General features: G+C 40.5%; 1 long non-coding RNA gene across 1 annotated transcript; it reads left to right on the top strand.

Moving 5' to 3' along the window:
* The first annotated feature begins 7530 nt into the window (after positions 1–7530).
* Positions 7531–18248, top strand: LOC125905872 (uncharacterized). Its single transcript, XR_007451705.1, has 5 exons — positions 7531–7869; positions 9481–9527; positions 10850–10914; positions 12718–12817; positions 17188–18248. It is a non-coding gene; the product is annotated as an uncharacterized LOC125905872 (long non-coding RNA).
* The last annotated feature ends 2309 nt before the right edge of the window (positions 18249–20557 follow it).

The following is a 20557-nucleotide window of genomic DNA, read 5'->3' as shown; positions in this document are numbered from 1 at the left end:
TCTCCTTAGTCTCTTCTTCACACACCATGGATGCTGAAGACTGTCACTGAAGGAGCTATTATTTATAGTGTTTACACTTTATGTGTTCAGACTGTTTCTATCATGTCATCTTACTACAAACATTAATTTGAACTGTGTCATCACTACATGACATCTATGATTGCTGATGGAGCATGTGAGGTGGAATTTCATGTTCTCTGGCATATGATATTGATCTAATAGTTGCCAAACCAACCGACTCACCATTCACACTCGGCGCTCCGGTGTGGAGCGCTAACGGTGATGCGCGTGTATGTGTGGTTCCCTCACGAACTGCCGTGAACTATACGGTGACGCGCCCCCATAAAGTCAGTGGAGAGAGCGGCGCTGGGGAGGACCAATCACATGTTACCAAAATAACGGTAGAGCCAATCAATGAGCAATACAAGGTTACAGGCGGGACGTATGGAGCTCTATGCAGGACGAAGATGACTAAAGGCCCATTTATGCTCAACGTTAAATACGGATCCGGATACAGACGGAGCCTTCTGTCCGTGCTCCACATTCATTTCGTCCTTATTTCTGCACGTTTCCATAAAGCTTACAGATACAGGCCAAACGGAGCAGTACCACCGGAAACTGTGGGGGCAGTGTTGCTGTCACTACCCGATACGTAGCTCTAGTGAGACACGAAGAAGAAATAACAATGACGGAACTTTTTTCACCTGAAACGCTGAAAATAAAATAAAAGAGGGAGACAGGTTTTTCCTATTTCATCTTATGTTGTTATATTTCTCCCTCTCCCCTCTCTGGGAGTGTCCGACCTCCCGCCGCCTGCTCCCGTCTCAAACACAGAGGCCTCTCTCCCCGGAGCCCCCCCTCCCAGCCCCTCACATACTCCCGAGGCTTGGGTCTCCCTCCCCGCGGAGCCGCCCGCCCTCCCGGCTCCGCTCCACTCCCAGGGCCGACCCTCGCGCCCTCCCACTGAGGTCCCTCTGTTTTTGTCTTTTATGCAAGAGGTACATTATCAATATCTCCTCCACAGGGGAAACATGTTTGTTTTTGAGTTTGTTGTCATAAACTTTTGACTCTGGGCTGCCCCCTGGTGGATATATTGGTTAACATCCATGCCAACGTAAAGGACGCATGGTAGTATGTGGGCAGTGATCGTAACATCGTTTGAAACGGACGTATACATTGTCGTACGTAAAGGCATGTTGTCTCTCTCTCTCTGCTGCCTATTGTTTCCTGACCCATAATGCATCAGGTATGCCCTTCACTAAACTCTGTTCATTTGGCCTGTGACACTCAACATCAAAATAAAACTTGCATTCAAAAGCATTGGATTTTTTAACCAAAAATTATTTTTGAGGTAGTGTATTTTAATCCAGTTTTAAATTCAAGTTACCCTTTTAAACAACTTATTTATTACATTTTAACACATTTTAATGACTGTATGAATTCAAACATTGATTAAATTATTACTGAAAAATATAAAATAAACATTTTAATGAAATCTCTGTAAAAACTGTCTCTCAGACAGTTACACTCAAGTAGCCAAGTTACTATGATTTATGATAACCTTTATGAAAACATTTAAATAAATCAAGTAACTTCCAGAGATAAACTCTGGTATCTTGTACCTCTTAGGTCAAACTGATACTTTAACCTCTCCTCACTGGCAGAAGCTTAGAGACTAGTTCCATTATCACACATTTTAGTTGTTTTTTACAAGCACAACTAATTTATGAATAGGACGCTCAAGAATAGATGAACTAGTAAGTCTATGATCATCTTTTCCAAGATTTCTGTTTCCCATTTGTACAGTGGCTTTCCGTACCAATCCATCTCCATCTTTGCAAACATCTAGTACTCTTCCAAGTCTCTACTCATTGCGTGAAATCTCATCCGCTTTGACAATAACAATGGGCCTCATTCACAAACAGTGCATACGCACAAATCTGTGCTTAAACTGTGCGTACGATTGTTTGACGCACAAATCCGGGATTCATCAATATTTTCTTACCAGAATTTGTTCTTACTCTGCGAACAAATTTAGAACTGCCTCAGACCATGCGCACACACAAATGAGGAAGGCCGAACTGACTTAGAAAATGCAAACACATACCTTTTAAGTACATACAGAGCCTATAAAACCACATTCATTAAAGGAGATTTAATTAACATTTTTTAAAATCATTAGTTTACTAATATATTGGCCAAATGTATTAAATAACCATGAAATTGACACACTTTCACCCTCATCATTGTGACAATTAAAATATTCAACAATAACAACAGTCCTAGTTTACAAAGGAATATATGAGAATGTACATTTCCAGTTTTGGCTTTCATTTAATTGTTTTGGCCTATAATGATCACCCACTCACAACAATTTCTTGTGCCGTGAAATTACGCATCTGTGGCCAAAGGCAATTGGTTAATTGGTAGCATGTTAAAGGGCATGCAGGGTATATAAATGATTCTGATTCACCTGAGCAAGTCTTAAGATGGCATATCTAGTCTTGCTAGAGGATATTGCAGCCCGTGCCCTGAGGAGAGAGCGCGTATTCAGGGACCGACACAACATGTTCGAGGAAACCCACTGAGCAAGCAACGTCTGTGGACGTCCAAGTTTAGTTGATATCACGTCCGTCCGTCCAGGCCATAATCTGGACGTCTATATGACAGCCAGAATTAGTTGATAAATGACATTGAGTGAAGTCGTCCAGCCTGGCCCAATTTTAGACGTCTACTAACAACCAGAACTAGTTGAAAATAGACGTTTTGACAGGCCAAAATCTGGACGTCTATATGACAGCCAGAATTAGTTGATAAATGACATTGAGTGAAGTCGTCCAGCCTGGCCCAATTTTGGACGTCTGCAGACAACCAGAACTAGTTGAAAATAGACGTTCTGACAGGCCAAAATCTGGACGTCTATATGACAGCCAGAATTAGTTGATAAATGACATTGAGTGAAGTCGTCCAGCCTGGCCCAATTTTGGACGTCTGCTAACAGCCAGAACTAGTTGAAAATAGACGTTCTGACAGGCCAAAATCTGGACGTCTATATAACAGCCAGAATTAGTTGATAAATGACATTGAGTGAAGTCATCCAGCCTGGCCCAATTTTGGACGTCTGCTAACAGCCAGAACTAGTTGAAAATAGACGTTCTGACAGGCCAAAATCTGGACGTCTATATGACAGCCAGAATTAGTTGATAAATGACATTGAGTGAAGTCGTCCAGCCTGGCCCAATTTTGAATGTCTACAGACAACCAGAACTAGTTGAAAATAGACGTTCTGACAGGCCAAAATCTGGACGTTTATATGACAGCCAGAATTAGTTGATAAATGACATTGAGTGAAGTCGTCCAGCCTGGCCCAATTTTGGACGTCTGCAGACAACCAGAACTAGTTGAAAATAGACGTTCTGACAGGCCAAAATCTGGACGTCTATATAACAGCCAGAATTAGTTGATAAATGACATTGAGTGAAGTCGTCCAGCCTGGCCCAATTTTAGACGTCTACTAACAACCAGAACTAGTTGAAGATAGACGTTCTGACAGGCCAAAATCTGGACGTCTATATGACAGCCAGAATTTGTGTATAAATGACATTGAGTGAAGTCGTCCAGTCTGGCCCAATTCTGGACATCTACAGACAACCAGAACTATGTGAAAATAGACATTCTGACAGGCCACAATCTGGACGTCTATATGACAGCCAGAATTAGTTGATGAATAATACAAAGAAAAGATGTTCAGCCTGGCCCAATTCTGGACGTCTATCAACAAATTATTTGAAAGCAGACTTTCCGCCAGGCTGTAATCTAGAAATCCAGTGATGAACTGTTGGTATGGAATTCTGAGAGGCTATCATTTGGACATATTGATAACCAGAATCAGTTGGTACTGTAAATAATTAAATAATGCTGGGAAAAAGACATTCAGGCAGACCAACCTAGTTAACAGACAGATCATGCCACAATCTTGTCTATACTGACAAGCTAGTTGGGAAAGAGGACATCCATTTTGACCAAAAAGATCAAAGAATATGCCCTACCAGAGGGACAGAGAAAGGCTGGCTGGCTGGCTGGTGAAATTGTCCTGTCAGCTATTGGTAGCATCAGGATGTGATATAGGTCTATACCTTTTATCCATGTGTGGGATTTGAAGGTCTTGAACAATGGATATGTTTACTGCATCCAAAATCATCAACCATCCCACACCCAACCTCACAGAACTCAACCACCGATCTGTACACATCTCGCACAAACAATAACCAATGACTCGGATCACCCTCTCAACCCACACTTCACACTGCTGCCGTCTGGGCGCAAGTACAGGACCCTGAGATGGAGACGAGCGCGCTTCAACAAGAGCTTTGTCCAGTCTGCCATCTCTGCACTTAACAACCTCCCCCAATAACCTCATATGGACCCAGCCCTCCTGAGTGTGATGTGTTGGTTGTTCATTTCTGGTGGTGTTTGTGCAATCAAAATTATTCAACCCCCATTGCATATTAGGCTTATTGGCAAAATGTACAATTTTTCAGCTGTTTGCAATAAACAAAGTAGACAAGAACAGTTGGAATAGTTTAATAAAACTAATTACCATGGTTTTTATCCAAATTCAACACAAAATGCTACTTTTAATCACTACTGCAGTCTCAAAATTATTCAACCCCCTGTCTCAAGCACACCTGATGCAACTAATCACAATTATTCAACCCCCTGTTTCAAGCACACCTGATGCAACTAATCAAGGGCTTCATTAGTTCAGGTGTGCTTGAGACAGAACACATAAATACTTGGACTGGCTAGGGTTTTGTTGAGAGTGACGTTTGATTGCATGTTAGAAATATGGCTAAGTCAAAAGAATTGTCCAAAAAATTCAGAGAAGAAATCATTGCCTTGCACAAACAGGGAAAAGGATACAAAATGATAGCAAAAGCTCTGAATGTTCCTAGAGATACAGTTGGAAGCATAGTTCGCAAGTTCAAAGTTAAAGGAACAGTGGCTACACTACCTGGACGTGGCAGAAAGAGTAAACTATCAGCGGCTGCCACCAGATTCCTGAGGAGGCACGTGGTCAAAAACCTCGAGTGACTGCAAAACACCTGCAGCAAGACTTGGTGGCAGCAGGCACTGAGGTTTCAGTTTGTACAATAAGGCGCATACTAAACACCGAAGGGCTCCATGCCCGAACTCCAAGACGTACACCACTACTGACCCAAAAGCACAAGAAAAGTCGGCTCCAATATGCTCAAAACCATATAAATAAGCCACAGAAGTTTTGGAATTCTGTTCTGTGGAGTGATGAAACAAAACTGGAACTCTTCAGGCCTATGGAACAGCGATATGTCTGGAGGAAGAAGAATGAAGCATATGCTGAAAAGAACACCCTGCCTACAGTGAAGCATGGCGGTGGCTCAGTGATGCTCTGGGGCTGCTTTGCTGCCTGTGGCACTGGAAACCTGCAGCGTGTGGAGGGCACGATGGATTCAGTCAAGTATCAGGAAATCCTAAATAAAAACGTTGTGCCGTCTGTGAGGAAGCTGAAGCTTGGGCGCCATTGGACCTTCCAACAGGATAATGATCCCAAGCATACCTCAAAGTCCACCAAGGCTTGGTTTCAGAAGAAGAAATGGAAGATTCTAGAGTGGCCGTCACAGTCGCCTGACTTGAACCCCATGGAAAATCTCTAGTTGGATTTGAAGAAGGCGGTTGCAAAACGCACACCCAAGAATATTACTGAACTGGAGGCCATCGCCCATGAGGAATGGGCTGAGATTCCTCAGAACGCTGTCTGAAGCTGGTGTCTGGCTATGCATCACGTTTGCAGCAGGTCATAACAGCAAAAGGGTGCTCTACTAAGTACTGAAGATGCTTGTCATGAAGGGGTTGAATAATTTTGAGACTGCAGTAGTCATTAAAAGTAGCATTTTGTGTTGAATTTGGATCAAAACTCTTGTAATATTAGTTTCATTGAACTACTTAAACAGTTCTTGTGTAATTTGTTTATTGCAAACAGCTGAGAAATTGTATATTTTGCCAATAAGCCTAATATGCAATGGGGGTTGAATAATTTTGATTGCAACTGTATGTTGTTCAATGTTTGGTGGTGTTTGTGCATGGTGTTTGTTGATGGTGTTTTTGTGTACCCAAATATTGTTGTGACAATTTGTGAAAACAAATTTCCCCATGGGACAATAAAAGGCTATCTATCAAGAAAATGCTTGGGCTAACCATTTCAAAACTTTTGATCTGGATCAGGGTTATCTGGATAAGATTACATCTCAAAAATGTGTATTTAAAAACCTGATTATGTGAGCGTAAAAACGGGATACGAATTTGATCATCTTATCCTATCCAGAATCCAGATCAGATGTTTTTGGGTATTTCAAATCACACACTCACAACAAGCACAAATCATGTATGTATGCACCAAATTAAACAGAACAACCTCAGCTAAAAGCTCATGTAAACCATTTTACCTACACCAATATCAACATCAAGCAAATTAATAACAACATATAGGCAAGGCAGGCCCCTTGGCTGTTTTAGAAAATGCTTTGAGAAGCAAAATATAAAACATTTATGGAAAACTATAAGGGGATGACTGACTATTACTCAGAAAGTAGTGGTAGGTAGTGAAACAGATTTTGCAAATCAAGTGAACATGTTTTCTCTGGGTTTGAAGGAATTAGTCAGATTATAATATTCTCTTGCACCTAGACTGATAGAATTCTGTTTCTGTTGAACAGGTCAGCGTTTTTAAACGCCTGAATCAGAGGAAGGCTACAAGTCCAGATAATCACAGTGCATTTATTTTGGCAACATTTGCAACTGAAATGCAGAAGACTTCACATGTAGTACCCCTTCTAAAGAAAGCATGCCTAAGGAACTAGCCTTGACCCCTTTTGTGATGAAATGCCTAGAAAGAATTGGTACAGCAACTGACTAAGTCTGTAGGTGACCCACTGTCTATAGCCTAAGCAGAACTGCACAGATGCAGTTACATTATACATCTAACCCTGAAACATCTGAATGAATCAATTTACGATCCTCCATGAATGCCTCACATGCAGATGTGTACAAAATATCATTTTCAGGGAAGGGGTATGAAACATAGCTACTTTTTACTAAAGCAACAATAAATAAAATGAACTTTGTTTAAATTGATTGATCCAAAGTAAAATTTGGTTTGGATATGGTGACAATGGGGCTGCTGCACCACTGGTTGTAGACTGTTTGTTTGTTTATGTATATTCAGTTTTATTGATTTTTTTTTTTTTTTACAGTGGCTTATTGCATTCATTAAAAAAAAAAAAGTCCCTGTTTTTTTTAGAGGAATTATCTCAACTGTTGAGATTATTATCTCATAAAAACAGGGGGAAAAAATTGTTTTAGAAAACATATCTCAAATGTTGAGATAATTATCTCATAAAAAAAGGATTTTTTAAATTTTTGAATGAATGCAATAAGCCACCGTAATTGTTATTGTTGAATTTTTTCATTTTAAATCTTTTTTTTCTAATTAGCTGTGAGCACTGCATAACATAAGGTGCTGTAACTTGAGTCGAAACACCTTTTTGGGAGGGGAGGAGGGCTTACTTTCTGATCCCTCCGCTGTGAAAGACAGTTCTACTTTTGGGACAACACTGGAAGTTATGTCATGAGTAAAATTGCTTCCGACAACCTTTTTTTGTTTTAATTTGCGGATGCAAAGCTCTTTATTGATCAAATACTTGGAATTAAACCGGCTTTCTCTAACTCTGTGGCGGATGGATATGACGAGTCTTAATTTTCAGTGGAGGGATCTACCTGGACACTCGAAAATCCACGGATTCCCTGAGCTGCCACTGGAGAAGATTCTGCAAGGTAGAAAAACGTGTGACAAATGATTTCATGAAACTTTATCATTTGTTAGTCTTATTTGAAACACAGGTTATCCCACTGAAAGCTTAAATCATTCTATGTAATGTTGTTCGCAAAAGATCAGGAAAAGTTGTAAGTTATGTGTGCTTGTTTGTTCGCGCTTTAGCTTCAAAGCTAAATGATAGGCAGTTGGTAAACAGTTTTCGCACCCACATGAACCACGGGCAACCGTAGCTTCATTTACAAACTTGTTGCTAACAGGGAATGAAGAGTAATGACCAAATAAACTTCTAACGGGCCCGACGTGAAAGGTAAATCTACTTGCTGGTTAATAGCAACAGCTAACGTTACCTCGCTAGCCTGCTAACTGATGTTAGCCTTTTCTTATTTCCTGGTGAATGTGGCCACTTCAACAATGTAGGAGTCGTGTGTTCATGTTAGTGCTGACCTTCGACTTCATTTTGGAAAATCGAAGTTTTTGAGCCCAAAACAATTTTAAATCGAAGCTTCGACATTGCGCCGGGGTGGGGTGGGGTGCGCTGAGCCCGCTAGCCGCTAATTAGCCGCCGCTAGGCTACAGAGAACAGTACCACTACAAGAGCGTCGTGAAAGTGTTGTTAGTTGTTGTTAAATACATTGTAGATATTGTTGAATAAGTGTAACAGGTTTTAGAGGTACCTGAGGAGGTGTCAGAGGTTTTACAGATCCTTCGGGAGGTTATAGAGGTCCTCGATCAGGTTTTAGAGATCCTTGAGGAGGTATTTAGGGGGCTTTGAGTAGGTATTAGTCAAAGTCAAAGTCAAAGTCAGCTTTATTGTCAATTCTACAATATGTACAGGACATACAGAGGATCGAAATTGCTTTTCTCTTCAGACCCTCGGTGCAGACAGTACACTTGACACAACATGCAAATATAAAATATAAGATATAATAAGTAGAGGCATAAATAAAACCTGAGCTAAAAAGAGTTATACTCAAAAAAGTAAAAAGGCACAGTGGTAGCGACAGTGCAATATGAGAAACAGATCAGTAGTGCAAAATTGAGCTTATGGACTGGATAAAGTGTATGTGTGCATGTATAGTTCAGAGGTATAGTAAAGTATAGTATAGAGGCACTTGATGAGGTTTTAGTTAGGGCTGGGCAATCAGGCAAATCTCAATTATAATTACGGCCTCCCACAATTATGAAAACAAGATAAAATTATTGTGCTGCATTCCATTTTGCAGTGATGCTCTGGTTTTGTCTTATTAGTCGCACCCTATCCTTTGTAACTATGTGCTCTCGCCCCTCCATAAAAGCTTAAATTCACTTTCAGGCATGCTGTGGCATGTTTAGTTCAGCTTGAGCCAAGATGATCTAGAGAGAGCCTTTGGTCCACATGAAAGGTTGAAGCAATTGGAAACACTTAAGTTTCAAGGAGTCAGAAGAGGAACAACAAAAAATACTGTTCCATTGTTAAAGACCTTTTTTTTTTTTTAGTTAAATACGTGCATGATGTTTAATACGTCAATTGTGTCTAATAACCGTGATCTCAATATTGACTATAATAAAATCTAAATGTGTTCCTGGCATCTTGATACACTGGCTGATTTTATCCTGTCTTTCCCCAACAGACAAATACACACAGTTACCCTGGTGGACACTTAACAACTCAACTAAGGTGAGTCTACAGTTAGGAAGAGTGTTCTTTACACTTTTGTTTATCATTCAGCATACTAGAAAAGTACGGAGCCCCTAAAGTTCCACAAAGAAAAAAAATATATATCGAGCACACAAGATAGTACTGTGACAACACTACTACATACTAGTGTCTACTTGATTTGTATCTGTGCTGTTCAGATTAATATGACAGGGTTGAGAGTGAGAGACATCCCTCAATTGGGACCCACGGTACAATACCAGTGAAAATATCATGGTTCTGAGGAGTATCACGATACCACAGCGAAAATGAGGCTTTTGTCATTTATAAAAAGATAAATCACTTTTCTATAATACATCAATGATATTTCAATGGAATAAATTACTTACTGACTTATTCATACTTCAAAAACAGCATCAATAAGTGATTAACATAGGGGGGATCAAAATAAAATAAATAAATGAAATAAAAATCAACCAGCCACCCTCCTCCTCTGACAAGTCCCTTCATAAGTAAAGAACAGTCCCTTCATAAGTAACGAACAGTCCCTAAAGTTTCTCCTCTGATACGCCACATACTGTGTGCCCCCATGGCTCAGCTGTTCAGGTACTTTTGGGCAGTCATGACAACAAGTTATTCACCTGGAGCGGACTTGTTCGCTGGTAAGCCGTTATAATGCGCAGCCGTATTTGACAGAATACGTATTCCTGTCGTGTCTGTGACCCCGTTCAACCCACAACGGCGGGATTCGCGTTACTGTTTATCGCCACACTGCTGACATTTTACTCTGTCCGTCACGCGCTGTTTGATTGCGTTATCAAAACACGCTGCTAATATTCGGCCTTGCTTTTCACTTATTCCACCGAATACCGAATGTGTGTTTTTTCTTTGGCAATATTCGGCTGAATATATTCGGTGCATCCCTAAATAGGAGCCTTCCCCCACTCCCCACTCCCCTCACCGCTGCTCTCCTCACTATACTGGCTGCTGCACTGTGCAAGTGCACAGATGTCTCAGAGTGGTGGTGCATTTGCAAAAATGTTTTGAAGGAGCAGACACGCCGCTGCTAAATGAATGTAGCAGAAACACTGAGGTGGAATATTCCAGCTATATTAACTAATAGGGATTAGCCACAATAACAGCACACATTCACCACTCTAGCTCCCCACAAAGCGTCTCCCTCCTGTAGCTCCCGCAGGTGCGAGGTATGTGTGTGGTGTGTGTGTGTGTGTGTGTGTGTGTGTGTGTGTGGTTCTACTACCTCTGCAGCTCATTATGTGTTCACAGCAGAGGACTGCAGTGTTTTAGTAAAAATACAAAAATAAAAATGCTTGTATTTACAGGTTTGTCAACTGTCAAGAGTGGGTGGGAAAGATTTAAAAGACTGCACGCACAAAGTTCTCGACAGGTAATTATTCATACATTTTACTTGTAATATGTCTCAAGACAGATGTTTGGACTTTGGAGCAGAATGATCATGGCAGGCTATTTTGGAGGATGATAGAATTTTGTTGATTTGAAGTAGCCCTAGCCATCAAAGCTCAATATATGCCTACTAACTTCCTATGTGTGTGGCACTAAGAATAATTAAGACCTGAGCTCAGAGCGGTACAGAGGCTCTATTGCATATAACCCTAACATTGTTATTATTCCAGGGCAATCTGCCTTCCCCATGGAAATAAATTAACTTTGCACTTAAGTCCAGTCCTATGCTAAACATCTTTGGCTGGCGTTATGGGCTTATAGTTTTGGTGGTTGCATCAGAAAGCGTCAGAGTTTTAAAAAATCAAAAAACAAAATTCATCATAAATAAGTCATACGTGCTAATCACTTTGCAACTTTCACCAGAATGTAAGCTCAATTAAGCAGAAATGTACAGATGCAGGGATGCAAACCTGTCATCTCGGTGAAATTCAACAAAGTTTTGAGATCAGAATAGATGACTTGGTAGTATGGGATTTAAAGGCTGTTATTTTGAAGAATCTTGTTTTGTTGGGTTAAAAAAAAAAAATTACTTTTTTGTCTGATACTTGTAGCGTGGGGATACCTCTTCAAATTACAACTGGGTTCCCAGTGATGTCCTTCAGCATTTTCAGATATCAACCACAGTATGCCTGAAGTGCCAAAATACTGGAGAAATAGATTTATGAGATTTGTATTTCTGCTCATTCTCTTGAGTTTTGCCCAGTCTCCCAGGATTATTAATTTTTTGAATGTCTCTGAAAGGGTGTTAAAATGTGGGAGATTTCTGCAAATATAGGCGATGTGTTTCCCTCATCTTGTCATATTGTGGACATGAGAGAGGTGCATTTCAGGGATGCAAACCTGTAACCCTTTCAGTGAAAATCACCATTTTTGTTGTTTTTTGCGCTTTGCTGCCCGGATGCAGAAGTTGTTTGAATATAATTGTGGCTTCCCCTTCTTGTGAATGCTGTCAACAAGTGTCTTCTGGACAACTACCAAATCAGCAGTCTTCCCCATGATTGTGACTGTGTGTTATGAACAAGACTGAGTAAATCACCATTTTGAGTTTGAGAGATTTGTGGTCTTTATACTGCATAAATAAAGTATTCAAATATTTTGAGATACTAAATTTCAGGATTTTTAGCTGCAGTCTGTAATTATCAAAATTATATGCAAACAATACTCAAAACATTTTAGTTTACATGCAGTTAATCTAGAATATATACAGTTTTCACTTTTAAAAATGCCTGACAAAAAATATTTAACTTTTTCACAATATTGTAATTTTTTGAGATACACCTGGTTATAATACATACATATTTGTTAATTGAACATTTAAAATGTAGGACTGGTTAGGAAAATTACATATAGCCTATAAGGAAAAAGGATAGAGGAAAGGGAAGGAGTTGAGGAGAGGGGAAGAGTAAAGAGACAGGAAAAGTGAGCAATAGGATTTTTTTTTTCTATCCAGCCAAGTTATCACATTATATTGTCCACATTTCAGTATGTTTGGAGGAAATGTACCACTAGTGTCTCTACATTTAGTCTTTCTCAGTCTCTCTATCTACTACAAACAATGTCCATTATTAATGAAAATATTTATCTTCTTTGGTCTAAATTTGGTTTTGTGATGAGCAATACCCCCAATTTCCATTTACTCTGATGTGAAACAGCCTGGTATTTGCTGCTTGCTGGTATTGCTTCAGTGTTTCTTTTCTTTTTTTCTTGTGGATTTCTCTTTGATTAGGCTCTTCACCAATGAAGTGATGGCACTGTTAAATATGAAAGGGAAGGGAAGAAAGACAAGATGGGGATAGAGGACACCAATCTGTTCTCAGCAATAAAAGGTATGCTTGATGTCATATTTTTCGATACTGTTATGAATGAAATGTAATATTGTTTAATATTAGACTAATACTACTTTTTTACAATATGATACATTGAAATTTAAATTTTGGATTCAGAAAATTCATATCACATGACTTTTGATGTGCAATGTATTTTTTAATGAACTATGTGGCCTTTAGATAACATTTGACTCATGTGGTAGTCGTCAATAGCAAAAAAAAATTCTACATTTCTCTAACAATTTTGATACCACTGAGAAAATATATAATACATATGTATATTATATACAACATATTTGTTACTGTGGCCAGGTTGGATGTGTTTCTACCATTCATCTTGAAAATGTGACAGCACCGTTTGCACACTGGCTTTTCGGGGTTTTCCCTGAATTTTTTGGAGACAAAGGTGGCAAAGGTTGGAGAATGTGCGTTGTACGGCGTTTACGGCTTGTGCGCGGTGCGCACTGTAGTATCATATGCTTAAGTGAAAGAAATTGAGATTTGACAGACTAAGGGCCCTATTTAGATGGTCTAAAACGCGAAGCGCCAGGCGTGCGGCGCATGGGCGTGTCCCAGTCACTTGCTAGTTAGACAGCGCGTTTTTATACTGTGTGCCATGGCGGAGAGTCTAAAAGGGTTGGACTTACTCTGTGAATTAGTCATGGGTGTGTTTTGGGCGTATTATCCAATAAGCCAATCAGAGTGTCACCTCTCATTCCCTTTTTAAAAGAGGCATGATTGGAGCGCATGGCGGAGAGCTAGTTAGATGGCAGACCTTCATAGGCGTCATTTAGGTATGGCGAGGTATGGCAGCTGCCATACCTTGGAATCAGGAGGAAAAAAGAGAGGTTCTGTAGTCATTAGGGCTGTCAAAATTGCTCAAAAATGACGTTCGAATATTCCTTCTAAAAATAACTCATATGTTCGAACCATTCGAATATTTTTTTTCCGCATTATGTCCACAAGAGGGCAAACTAATACAAGGAAACATAGGCCTACTTGTATATGTATTAATATAAGGAAACATAACTACTTGTAGGTATTTTTATTTCAACATAAACGTCTTTGAAAACATTTACATACCTACACATTAAAACACATAAAACAATTATCTATAACATTACGTTATAAATGACCGCGGACTTCTCGCTCGCCCCCTCCTCTCTGACCCGTCAGGCCACACCGCTCGCAGAAGCGCTGCGAAGAGCCTCGAAGCGCCTCGAAGCGAAGCCAGTTTACTTTCGGCGCCCATGTTAACCGATTGTGTCATCCACACCGGCTGCGCCGCGTCGCGCAGCTCCGTGGCCGGCTCTGGTCTATTTTCTGCGTGTCATGTGTCAAGCAGGGTGACGGAGACAACAGCTGGGAGCAGAAATGCTTGTCGACCAGCATGGAGAAATGCGTCTGATGTGAACGGATGTGCTCCAGCTCGTGCGAGAATTTCGGTGTGCTGCGCTTAGCAGCACCTCTGCAGGCAGTGTGGCCCTTAGTGTGTTCAGTGCAGCCGCCCAGGCCAACGCCCACTCGCAAAGAGGACAGCTGCGGTTGTGTTTTTTTTTCTCTCTCCACAATCGAATATCAATTTTAACATTCGAAGGTCCATTTTTTTTTTCAAATTCGAATTTAGAATATTTGTTGACAGCCCTAGTAGTCATCTTACTTGTGTCATGGTTGTATTAAAAGACGTGTGTGTGTGTGTGTGTGTGTGTGTGTGTGTGTGTGTGTGAGAGAGAGAGAGAAACAGTGCACTGTTTACTCCTGAGGCGCACTGCCTGGTTGTGTTATTGTATTGCACTTAAATAGGTCAATAATATGCTCATCAGTGAATACGAGTGTTAGTGAATACAGTGTTATTGAATCAAATTGTTCACTACTTCGCTCCTCCGCGAGTTATGAGTTATGTGAGTTATCTGTGTGTTGTAAAGCATTTTGCTCTGCTGCTGTAGACAGCCTGTCTAAATGATGTCTTGAAGCCCGTCTGATTGTATGTGGGTTTTTTCTTCATGTCGGCATGTTAAGCTTGTATTTTCGGTCTCTGGAGACACTCCAATAAATTCGCCTATACAGTATTGTACCAAATTGGCCTTTGTTTTACTGTGTTTCATACACCGGACCCCTTGGTTATCTTCTAGAAATGTGCTTGTAATTAATTTATTTTCTTTATTTTCTGTGAAGTTAAACACATGACTAATGATAATTAAACGTCCGCTCGCTGTCCGTGGTGCTGAAATATGCGCCGAAATAGGTCCGATGTTTACACTGCTCTCACCAAGTCATGCATTACATGCAGACATGAGGTATTATGAATGTGAGAAACAGCTTCATGTCCTTTGAAACAGTTTTCAAAAGCATAGTATGTACTTCTGACAGGTCAAAGACCAAAGTGAAGTTTTATGTAAGTTTATATTTTTGAAACTCCATCATCAGTAGTTCTGTGACGTCATGCCATATTGCCATACCTTAGCTTTTGCTGAAACGACGCCCCATGAGTGAGTGTTTTACAGCTGAGGAGACGGATCTCCTCGTGCGGGAGGTGTTGCCATGATTGGTCAGATAATTTCACAATTTCATTTGTCATTATTACAAATTATGATGATCATTATTACTGCGATTAGATCATTCTGATTAATGACTGACCATTAAGACGTGTTTCTGATAAATATTGTAATGCGCACAATAATAACCTTTCACATTGTAATCATTTTTTTATTTGTTATCTTTTGCATATGTGTGGCTGCTCTGTGTCTGTCTGAGCAGAGTGCACGCACATTGTGCACCCGCCTAGTGTGGGATATTACTAACTTGTTTAACAGCGAAATACTGCGCCGTTGACTTTAGACCAGGTTTTTGTTGGTCTCTGGCGCATTTGCTTTTTACGTCATCTAACTAGCAATGCGCCATGACTGCGCTCAGCTGTGGTTATTAATGTTTACAGTTCTATATCAAGTGGTGGAGCGCAGCCTCTTACCTCTGGGGAAAGTTGTCGTTTTATAAGACTCTGAGCGGTGCAGGGTTTATGAGGTGAAACTGAGCATTGAGTTATTTTCTTCACCTCCGAGTGAAAGTTGTTTCACAGGTCATGTTTGGTAATGTTACTATTGTATTGCAGTTCGCTGGTCCGCTATAACTTTAGACTGAGTGATGGTGAAGACAGTTTACAGTATACTTCACGTTCGTCTCGCAAAGGTAACTATCTAGCCATTAAATCAAAACGTGCCCAAACAGTGCTTTCAAGAAAATGAACTACGAGAGTCTGTGCTTACTAGCTGCTACTAGCGCACTAGCGTGTGCATTCTGGAAACAGCCCCGATGCTGAAATGCCCTGAAATGTTCCGCCTTTATCGTTCCGCCAACATCACAATACTACTAATACTTTAATTTTCAACAAAGGAGGTGGCCAAAAGTACGAAGGCGGCCCGCCTTTGAGTCGCTAGCCACTACAGAGATTTTTGCAAAGCGATTCTAGGGTCTGAACCTGCTCCCATCCACAGCGATTTCAAAACTTGGAATTTCAAGCCTCCAATCAGGGCACTTTGAATGCAATGATGTCACTGAACTGGGGGAGACATGGAGGACAGACCAGAACAAACTGAACAATATTTCGCATTGACAGACATGTTCTGACATGTGTAGCTAGCTCATAGCAAGCTGAAGTTGTTGATAATGTCGGTAGAGAAAGACAGCAGAGGTTTCACAGTTATTGGTTGAAGATCAATCAATCACTGAGGAGTCCCGCCCACCTTTGAAAACGGCTGCTATGGGAGCGGGGTCAGACTGAATAATGAAGTGAAATGAAATGGCAGTTCAGTTGGAGTATCAGGCTAGGGAAAACCCTGCTTTTTGTTTTTTTAAAAGATATTTTTTTGGCGTTTTAGCCTTTAATTGATAGGACAGCTTAAGCGTGAAGGGGAGAGAGAGAGGGGCAAGGACATGCAGCAAAGGGCCACAGGCTGGAGTCGAACCCGGACGCTGCGGCAACAGCCTTGTACATGGGGCGCCTGCTCTACTACTAAGCCACCGACACCCCGAAAACCCTGCTTTTGCTAGTAAATTTTGCCTTCTCCATCTGCCCAGAAGCCTAATTACATCCATACCTGTTTTTGTAATTTGGTCTTCCTAAAAGTTTGTGTCGGGGCAATAGTATCACCCGCCATCTTTGTAGTTTTTCTGTGTGCACTGCGCTTTCACATGCTCCTTGTCGGCATTACTGAAACTGTAAATGAAATAGTACAGACCAGTTCATGTACATGTACATGTACATCTATTCATGTACATGTCTCTGCCAGCTAGCCTTGACCTCAACATTAGAATCTGTGTTTTTCTTTTGTTTATTTATTATCATTATAATTTATTGTTTGTTTATTTTGTAGCTGCTGTCATGAAGTGGGACCAATCCGCAACTGAAGCAGCGATAAGGGCTGCAGCAGGTGATCATTTAAAACATGCCCCTGGAAGGGTGGGAGGAGGAGGGTATAAATAGAAATTATTGAAATGTTCTGATTGTTCTTGTTGTTCTGATTGTTATTGATGTTCTGTTTAACCTCCTGAGACCAAGCAATTTAATTAGTCCACTCTAGAATTCATTCTGACTCTTAAGTCTAGTTGTTCCTGAGGGAGGGAGGGAAGGACGGACGGAAAGAAAGGAAGGAAGGAATGAATGAATGAAGGGAGGGAGAGAAGGAAGAACAGGAGGAAGGAAGGAAGGAAGGAATTGCAATGTTTGTCTTTGTTGTTTTTTGTTTTTTTTACCATCACCTTTTTCCTCAAAAGACTTGGTTAAGTTATATACTTGTTCCCAAACTGCTATTATATATATGTTAAAAACTGTTATTATAATTAGAGTGGAATGTTGTAGAAATAAAGAGAGACTGCTTTTTCAAATTCAGTGTTTACATGTGGTTTTCAATATGTCCAAAATGTAATTATCAGTGAAACTTGATTTGTACAGATCATATTGACATTGATCATTGATCATATTGGTAAATATTTATTGGCCATAACCGCAATTTTAATGTTATCTGTATAGGCTACAATTTCCATATTAGTGGATCCCTTGTATGTTGTGTGTTTTCGCCTTTCACACTGTTAAACAGGGTTGCCACGTGTCTGGAAAGACCTGAAAGTGCATGAATTAAAAAGATAGAAACGAAGAACTTTAAAGATCTTGGATTTACCAAAAGGTCCTTGATTTTGAGCTTTGGTCTGTCAACTTTGAACAATTCAACAATTATGGGGCAAGAACACTATATTTGTGGCGAGAAGTCAACAGTTTTGTGGCAACAAAACTGGATATTTTTCTACCAAGATGTAGATGATTTTTGGCCACAAAAACCGATATTTCTAACGAGGCATAGACAATTTTTTGGCGACAACTGGGCATTTTTATTGAGACATTAAATTATTTGTGGTGACTAAACAGGATTTAGCAAGACGACAGCGATTTTCTGTGAAAATTACTTGTCCTTAATTTTGAAACAATTTGTCTTTGAAAAGTACTTGAACTGTTAAATTACAAAAGAGTGGCAACTCTTTTGCCAGTCACACATTTTACAAAATGTGAGATACAAACACTTTGCTAAAGTTCAATTTTAGAATTTTCATGTTAATACACTGAGATTGAAGTAATTGCTTTCTAGAGTGATCAGTTTTGCTATGGATGATTGAACAGCTGTCTGTATTAATTGATCTACTGAATTGTCATTTAGTTGTTGAAGTCAATGCATTTCACAAGAGCTTGGAAGGCACTCCTTTTACTGTTCACCCCTGCTACCTAATTTCATCAGACTAAACTGAGGTCCATACTGCATTTAAGGTTATCTTCATGGTCAATCTATAGTGGTTCTAAAACGGGGTCTAGGGCACCCCCAGAGATCTTTGAGGGTTCTTTTCTCACAGAAAAAATGATAGAAGCAGTCATGACAATTGGTCTTTTGCATCTTCTCATCTCATCTTTTGGACGTCCTGTGGATGTCTAGAAATGATGTCTGCAGTAAGTACTTTCAACAACAGTCATACAATGTCCAGAAAAGACGTAAAAAAAAAAACCCCTTTAAATCTGACTGCCCTGAAGATGTATTCTGGACGTCCAGAAATGAACCGTCTATACGACGTCCAGGAAATGCGTATAAAAAAACTTTCAATCGGGCTCTCCTGAAAACGTAATCTGGACATCTAAAAATGAAACATCCTAACAACGTCCAGAAAAGACATATAAAAACTCTCTTTCTGGCTCCCAAGAAGACGTCTTCTGACGTCCAGAAATTAAACGTCCTAACAACGTCCAGAAAAGACGTATAAAAGACTTTTATTCTGGCTCCCCTGAAGACATCTTCTGACTTCCAGAAGGAAACGTCCTAACAACGTCCAGAAAAGACGTATAAAAGACTTTTATTCTGGCTCCCCTGAAGACGTCTTCTGACTTCCAGAAGGAAACGTCCTAACAACGTCCAGAAAAGACGTATAAAAAACTTTCATTCTGGCTCCCCTGAAGACGTCTTCTGACGTCCAGAAGGAAACGTCCTGACAACGTCCAGAAAAGACGTATAAAAAACTTTCATTCTGGCTCCCCTGAAGACGTCTTCTGGATGTCCAGAAGGGAATGTCCTAACAACGTCCAGAAAAGACGTATAAAAAACTTTCATTCTGGCTCCCCTGAAGACGTCTTCTGGATGTCCCGAAATTACGTCTTTTAGACGTGATCTGGACTACTTTTTGCTCACTGGGAAATGATGAATGGCTTATTCGGCCGATTGCCAAGGCATGTGCTACTGCAACTATGCGATTCTCTGGAGTATCTAAATCACCCGACACGCCGTTCTCATCCGATACCTCATCAGGTGCAAGTCCTGTCCACCCTCGGTTTCCTGGCTACAGGTACATTTCAGAGAGAAATAGCAGACCGGGCTGGGATTTCACAACCCTCTCTGAGCCGTGTCATCCCACGGATATTAAATGGCATCCTAAGGCTATTGCCTGAATATATCAAATTCCCATATGATGAACATAATCAGACCGATGTGAAGAGGGGGTTCCATGGCATAGTTGGAATGCCAAATACAATCGGCGCAATAGACTGTACCCATGTGCGCATCAAAGCTCCATCGATTGACTCAATGCAATACATGAACAGAAAAAACTATCACTCCACCAATGTGCATATGATCTGTAATGCCGACTGCCATATCCTTAACGCTGTGGCCCGCTGGCCAGGAGGCACCCACGACTCATTTATTTTGCATAACAGTATAGTGGGAATGCGTTTGGAGGCAGGGGCTGTGAGAAGTGGATGGCTTGTTGGTGAGCATCTTTTGTTCTAGTCTTTTATTTCAATTGTTTTTAGTTAGTATTTTTAGTAAGACTCTATTCCATTAATGCTAAAATGTTATATTGTTTAGGTGACCGGGGATATGGCCTTAAAACATGGCTAATGACACCATACACATACCCTGAAACCCCTCAAGAGGTGCGCTGTAATAACATACATGCCCACACACGCGCTGTAATAGAGTTTACTACTTCTCTCCTCACGTAGACGCTTCCTTCATTCATGAATCAACTCTAGGCAAGCAGTTTCCTTGTATGGAGAAATGGAGGCGTGGTAGTATGCTAATCACAAATTGCGAGCACGCGCCTGTCAATTTAGAATGATTCTGATTCACACACATACGCAAGGTGGTGAGAACAAAATTGGCCGGTGCGCAGGTGTCATGAATCCCACGGTGATTTTGCGTACGCACTTAT

The sequence above is a fragment of the Epinephelus fuscoguttatus genome, linkage group LG18 (genome assembly GCF_011397635.1).
Source record: "Epinephelus fuscoguttatus linkage group LG18, E.fuscoguttatus.final_Chr_v1".
Lineage (NCBI taxonomy): Eukaryota > Metazoa > Chordata > Actinopteri > Perciformes > Serranidae > Epinephelus > Epinephelus fuscoguttatus.
This window is presented reverse-complemented; position numbering and strand designations above follow the sequence as displayed.